At 42.6% G+C, this 6,371-nt stretch overlaps 1 long non-coding RNA gene across 1 annotated transcript in view; it reads right to left on the minus strand.

Annotated features, from left to right (window-relative positions):
* Positions 1–2,498: 2,498 nt before the first annotated feature.
* Positions 2,499–6,371, minus strand: part of LOC124086912 (uncharacterized) — a 28,486-nt gene continuing 24,613 nt past the window's right edge. Inside the window, exon 3 of the long non-coding RNA XR_006849966.2 lies at positions 2,499–4,154. This is a non-coding gene — a long non-coding RNA (uncharacterized LOC124086912). The remainder of the gene's footprint in view (positions 4,155–6,371) is intronic.

Below are 6,371 nucleotides of genomic sequence, written 5' to 3' on the forward strand. Positions count from 1 at the left end.
CCCTAAAGAAGGTTTTTAGACAGGGTAGTTATTGGCACTGCCCTAACACTATTTTATTATCATTATTCTTTAGCAAAGGAAGCAAATTTGTTGGGGGGGGGGTTGTTTGTTTGTTTGGGTTCTTTTTGTTGTTGTTTTGTGTTGTGTTTTGAGATAAGAATGTGCTAGGTTGCCCAACCTGCCCATGAACTCTTAGGCTCAAGTGATCCTCCCTCTTGAGACGCCTTAGTAGCAGGAAGCATATATATATATATATATATATATATATATATATATATATACCTTTATTTTGTTTCTTTATTTTTATGTGGTCTGAGGATCGAACCCAGGGCCTCATACATGCTAGGCGAGCGCTACCACTGAGCCCCAACCCCAGCCAGGAAACAGATATCTTTAAATTTGTCTTTGAGGAGTAATCTATATAAACCTGAGCATCTACCTGAAAGCAGCCACTCAGATCAATTATTGTATCAATATATTGGTGTTACAAGTATCCAATTATCTATATTCATCCACCATAAGCACCACAGATAAAATATAAACAACACCTAAAAGATACTTATGAGGCATTTAGGTTTTGAGAACCTGATTCCAAGATGTTACAAACATAAAGACCAGGAGAACTCATTAAGAACTCTTTGCACTTAAAAGAAGGGTTGAAATGTGCTGCAATAGGGAGTTGAGACCATCTCCGCTCCCATTCCTGGATTGGCAGTCTCTGGGGAATCGTGCCAAAACCTGCCCATCAAGAAATGATGCAGCATTGCCAAAACACGTGAGCTTCCAGACTGTGCCAGACCGGACGTTGCCCGGGAAACCATTGCTTGTTTTCTTCCAGCTAGAAGAAAAAGCCTGTTCCTGAGGCAAAGATGGGTTCAGATTTCTCCACTGCTCCCCCTTTTATAGCCTCTGCACCTCACTACCTGCCTGTCTTCTACCCACTGCCCCACTTTGATCTGATGCTATGTGGTCCCTGATTCCCAAATATTTGCTTAAATTGGACACCTTTACTGTCTAGCTCGAGTGTAACCCAATAAGTGCAAAGCCACAAAGCTGTTTGATTTTACCCGTGTGGTGTTTGTGTGTGTGTGTGTGTGTGTGTGTTGCACCAATATTTAAAAATCAGGATATAGTTCATAAAATCTATATATCCAGCTTTTTCTTCTGAAATATTGGAATATCTGACAGTATTGAAGACGTATTGTTACAAAACCTAGGTTCAGAAGCTCATCCCACAGATGCAGGAATGATGAGGGAGAGAGAAAGGCTGATGCATGGGAGGAATCCTCTTGTCTTTTCTGGGAATAGGTGGAGACATTCCAGAAACTCAAGTGCCACCTCTTTTCACTCCTTTCATGGTCTTATACTTCCAATAATGGCTGTTGGTAGGTGTCTTTAGCCCTAGAGGGAGGAGAGAGAGACTAAACAAATCTAGGACCAATTATCTCTATATTATAGTTTTGGACAAAACATTTCTCAAATGTCCAACATGTCCACATGAAGAGCTGAGTAGACTCCAACCCATCATAGGCACAAAGGAGACAGAATGTGAAGGCAGAGATTCCTTTTTATCCCATTCCAATCAGACATCAGCAGGTCCAAATGAAGAGTCAGTGTTTTCAGCAAAAGCAGTCTTCAAGTCCTAAAGTTCCTAAGTTAGTACTTACGCAAATATTATTATCATGAACCACATGCCGGAGGTATTATCTACAGCAAGGTCAGTGAGAGACTAATAATGCCTTGTCCAGCTGTTTGGCCTCCAAACTTAGTGATTTCTAAGTCAACTAAGAACAAGTGAGGGCTGGGGATGTGGCTCAAGCGGTAGCACGCTCTTCTGGTATGCGTGCGGCCTGGGTTGGATCCTCAGCACCACATACAAACAGAGATGTTGTGTCCGCTGAAAAAAACTAAAAAATAAATATTAAAAAAATTCTCTCTCTCTCTCTCTCTCTCTCTCTCTCTTTTAAAAAAAAAAAGAACAAGTGAAACTAAAGGGTATAATTAGGTTCCCCCCCACACCAGTATCAATACTTCCTCAAGAAGTAATCTGCCAAAAGAGAATGGCTACTGTCCACTTAATTGGCACATGCATTCTCCAGTTTTCCACAATCCTCACCTTCCCCTATTGTCTCCAACACTGAAGATGATTATATATTTTCACTTACTACCACCATGCTCTCATTTCTGTTTCTTCCTTATAGTAGAGAAACATTTTTCTTTTCCCATGTATATATAAGAAGTGGCCAAAGAAGAGATATAATGAGAGCTTTAAGAATTTCAAGAGTGGCTCAAGTGGTAGCGCGTTCACCTGGCATGCGTGCGGCCCGGGTTCGATCCTTAGCACCACATACAAACAAAGATGTTGTGTCTGCCGAAAACTAAAAAATAAATATTAAAATTCTCTCTCTCTCTCTCTCTCTCTCTCTCTCTCTCTCTGTCTTTAAAAAAAAAAAAAAAGAAAAAAGAATTTCAGGAAAAAAATACAATTCTTGGAAGAAGTTAGGACAATCTTCCATGTTTAATATGCAAAATGAATATAGTTACCAAGAATAGTTACTGGACATTTACTCATTGACATCTCCTATCTGGTCCCACAATCATTATTTGCCTTTGAAACTCCTGGTCTGGTGTTCTTAGGGTATTTATGCTCTGGATTTTTTCCTAGTCCTAGTTTTCCAAATCTGCCACCGCCTACTGTCCAGAGAAGGCAGTCGGGCATATAGAAGAGGTTCTAGGTGAATCTTAATTGCTCCTCCAAATTTGCCTCCCTGATTTTCTGCAAATGCAAATAACCTGATTCCTACAGATGGATCATAACCATATCATTTCTTTCTAATTTAGCAAAAAAAAAAAAATGCTATTCACACAGTGAATCTTCCCATAAAAGAATCGGAACATCCTAACTTAGTTAATCTCCTAACTACTTGATTTTCCTTGTAATTGAAGTTATATGTAGATACTGTAAACATAAACTAATTTATCCAATAGTTTTTGTTTTGATTTTATGAAAAGGAGGAAAGGAATGAAGGAAGGGGAAGGGGGAGAAAGGGAAGGTGGGAGGAAAAAGCAAGAAGGACTATGGGCAGCACTCAGTGGATATGAGCATAATATGGTCTACAGCTGGCTTGGGGCTGAAGCCAGAAATAGATAGACAGTCAGTGTAAATAGGTAAATTGAGTCAGGTCGGATCTAGGAGGTCAATTTTGAGTGAGTCTGGGAAGTGAAGACTGTCCCCTGAGGGGGACTGTTTACCAAGATGTAGGGCCTGCCCAAATAAACCTCCAACTGAGGGAACCATGATTGGTCCCCAAGTTTCCAGACAAAGGGGGGGATGAGAAACTGATGTGACTCCATTTTTGAGAAACCAGCCTCTACCTCAGAGCAAAGCCTGTCCAAGGAAAGGGGAGTGACCCTTGTCCTTGGAAAAACCCACAGAGTACTCCTAGGCATATACCCACCTTGCTGAGTTGTTTGTCTGCAAATAACAGTAGAGATCTGCGGTGCCAGGTGTCCCTGACTCAGTTAGGCTAGGTGAGGACCTATAGCAACCCCTAGCAACCACCAATCGGCATGAGACAGGAAAAATACCTGGGATGCCAGATGACCCCCAAGTAGTTTATGGTGGTTGATAACATGTTGGGAAACTATGTAGTTCAGCACATACTCCCCTCGTGGCTTAAACCAATCAGTTCAAAGGAATCCCCCTCTTGTACTAACCAATCACCCCTACCCAACTTGTTCCCACCAGTGAATGTGCTAATCAATGTTAAGAGTTGTCGTTTGACTTTCCTGCGGTGTGAAATGATTTGCTGTGACATGTTGTGACCCTTAGAGTATCCCCCCCAAACCTATAAAATCTCACTGAACAAAGGACCAGGACTCATTCCCTGGGACCGCTGCATCCAGAATGGTTGTGAGTCCAGGCTCAATAAAGCTTGCAATAAAGACTCTTGTGTGATTGCATCGGATTCGGCTCCTGGAGGTCTATTGGGGTCCCACGAATCTGGCATTACAGGGCCTGGTGGTTTTGTTCTGCATCTCCCTCCTTGGCAATTCCTTCAATCTTCTGGGGACAAGCAGGAGTTTCTTCCACTTTCTTCAGCCTCTTTTATATGAATTCATCAATTAAAAAGTCCCAGGTATTAAGGACCAACCTTGGAAAAGAAAACCAAGAAACAGATCTGAGTGTAGTTAGGGTGCTGCTCTAGTTCCACTGTTCCCTAAAACACCAACACCCCCAAAACACATAAATGGTGACTAGATGGCTTAACCAGCGTCTGTCCTCCTAAGTGGTTTGGCCTTGAATGACCAGGAATTTTGACAGTCTGTCATTCAACCAAAGCTGGAACCAACTTTGCTGGCATCAGAAGCAAATGCCTCACTGCACAGGTTGGAAGGGACTTTGAAGGGGTTGCTAGCAAATTATTAGATAATTCCAAATTATTATTAGGAGAGTGCACATAGAGTTACCACGGTGGTCTCTACTGGACCTAGGTGGAACCCCATAGTCAAAGCACCTGAAAACAAAGGGGCTTTGGCTTGAAAGTGATAGACGAAGAGCTAAATTAGCTTAGGTACTTTTTCCCCAAATATGGAAAATAAATTGCTGGTGTCACAGGAAAACAGGGAGTGAAACTCTAAAGCTTGGTTCTTATGTTCTGATAAAAGAAATTTTAAAGTCAGACACCAAGAGCCATGCAAGATAACTTTATTATAGAGGGTTAAGCAGAGAGCAGGAGAGACAGAGAGAGAGAGGTGGGGGGGGGGGGAAGAGGGAGGGAGGGGGAGGGAAGGGGGGAAGGAAGGGGGGAGGGGATGACTCTGAGCAGACAATGACAAAGGAGACAATGCTGTCTCCAAGTTTATTACTGTTTGATGTTTACTGGGACAACTGGAATCACCTTCTATACTCTTTGCCAATCAGGTGTTCAACTCCTCCTTCACTTCAGGAAGTGGAGTTTTTGACTTTACTTGCTCTTCTCTGGAACTGTCTTGGTGGCTATGCTATTTAGGGGTGTTAGTGCAGAAAGATCAGGACAAATGCAAACTTCACAAATCAGCTCAGAGCTTTATTCAGGAATGAAGTTTCACACAGGGGCAGGGGATGCAGGGACGAAATGACGCCATGGTGGGACCCACTTTCCTGGTAGAAAATGAGCCCCTGAAAAAAAGAAAGGGCCTGGGCTTCTATAGGTTATTCTGAGAGGTGGTCTAGTGAGCATATCAGTTTTCTTTGGGCGCCCAGGAATTTGGAGTTTGTTCTATCAATCAGTGAAGGGGTCAGTTTTAGTGCTTAGGAATTTGGGGTCTTTTTTACAGAGCAAAATGGGAGGGAGTCTAGGGTCAGTGGTCAGTTTCTGGGATTTATCTTACTGGCCTGATGGAGAGCCAGGGGTCAGTGGTTGGTATTTGGAAAGAAGTTTTTACAGAAGTGAAGCCAGATTTAAAGCTAGTTAGGTAAATCGAGTCTAATATAAGTAAGATAAACAAAATGGAGGCCATTATTGAGAATGTAGTCCAGGAAAGCAGAGCAGCACTTGGGGAAGTTGAAATGTTAATGTCCCCAAGGCCCTGGAGCCCTTCCTAAGGAAATGTTAATGAAGCAGCTCCCAGCAAACTGGGAGGTGCTAATCCAAAAGCCGCCCCAGGCCCTTTCTGCCCAGATTACTCCTCCAGCCCACCTATTCCCCGGACCTTTTGGCCTTCCCACCTGCATTCTATCACTGCAAGATAACAGAAAACAAAGGACAGGAGTGTGGGGAAGCTGAAAGAAGACTTTAGCTATAAAAAAGGGAAGACCTCCCCCTTCCACGGATTCCAACTTTTGGGTCCCCTTTTTCCTCTGGGGAGAAGTCTTTTCTGCTGTCCTTTAATAAGCTTCTATTTTCCACTCTACACTTGCCTCGGCATGCTTCTCTGGTGTTATACTTCAGCATTTGGGGAAGCAAGGACTCATCACAGGTAAACAGCAGTAACAGAAGGATTAATGCTTTGATCTCTTCCCAAAGACTGCCTTTCCAGGTTTGACGGACACTTCTTCCTCAGGGTTTGTTTTATTCACCGGGAAAGAATGTACTGGGAAAGGATCAGTGCTCTCAATGTATGGCTTTCCTTCTTACTCCCCTTTTCCCAGGTCTCACTACTTTTGGGGTTTGTCATTTTCTACATGTAATAAGGGGTGCTTCATCTACAAGTCAATCCCATGTTAAAGTGGGCGCTGGGTGACAGGAGTAAACATCAAGGATGAATAAACAACATGAATCAGCAAAAGGACTTGTTTTGGACTTGTTTTGGACTTTGCAGTGACTAAGTGACTTTTTAGTTGTAAACATGTTTTGGTTATAGGATGACTAGATAGTATGCCCATGTTA

The sequence above is a fragment of the Marmota monax genome, unplaced genomic scaffold (genome assembly GCF_021218885.2).
Source record: "Marmota monax isolate L192 unplaced genomic scaffold, Marmota_monax_Labrador192_F-V1.1 WCK01_AAM20220418_F8-fsc00012, whole genome shotgun sequence".
In the NCBI taxonomy this organism is placed as follows: domain Eukaryota; kingdom Metazoa; phylum Chordata; class Mammalia; order Rodentia; family Sciuridae; genus Marmota; species Marmota monax.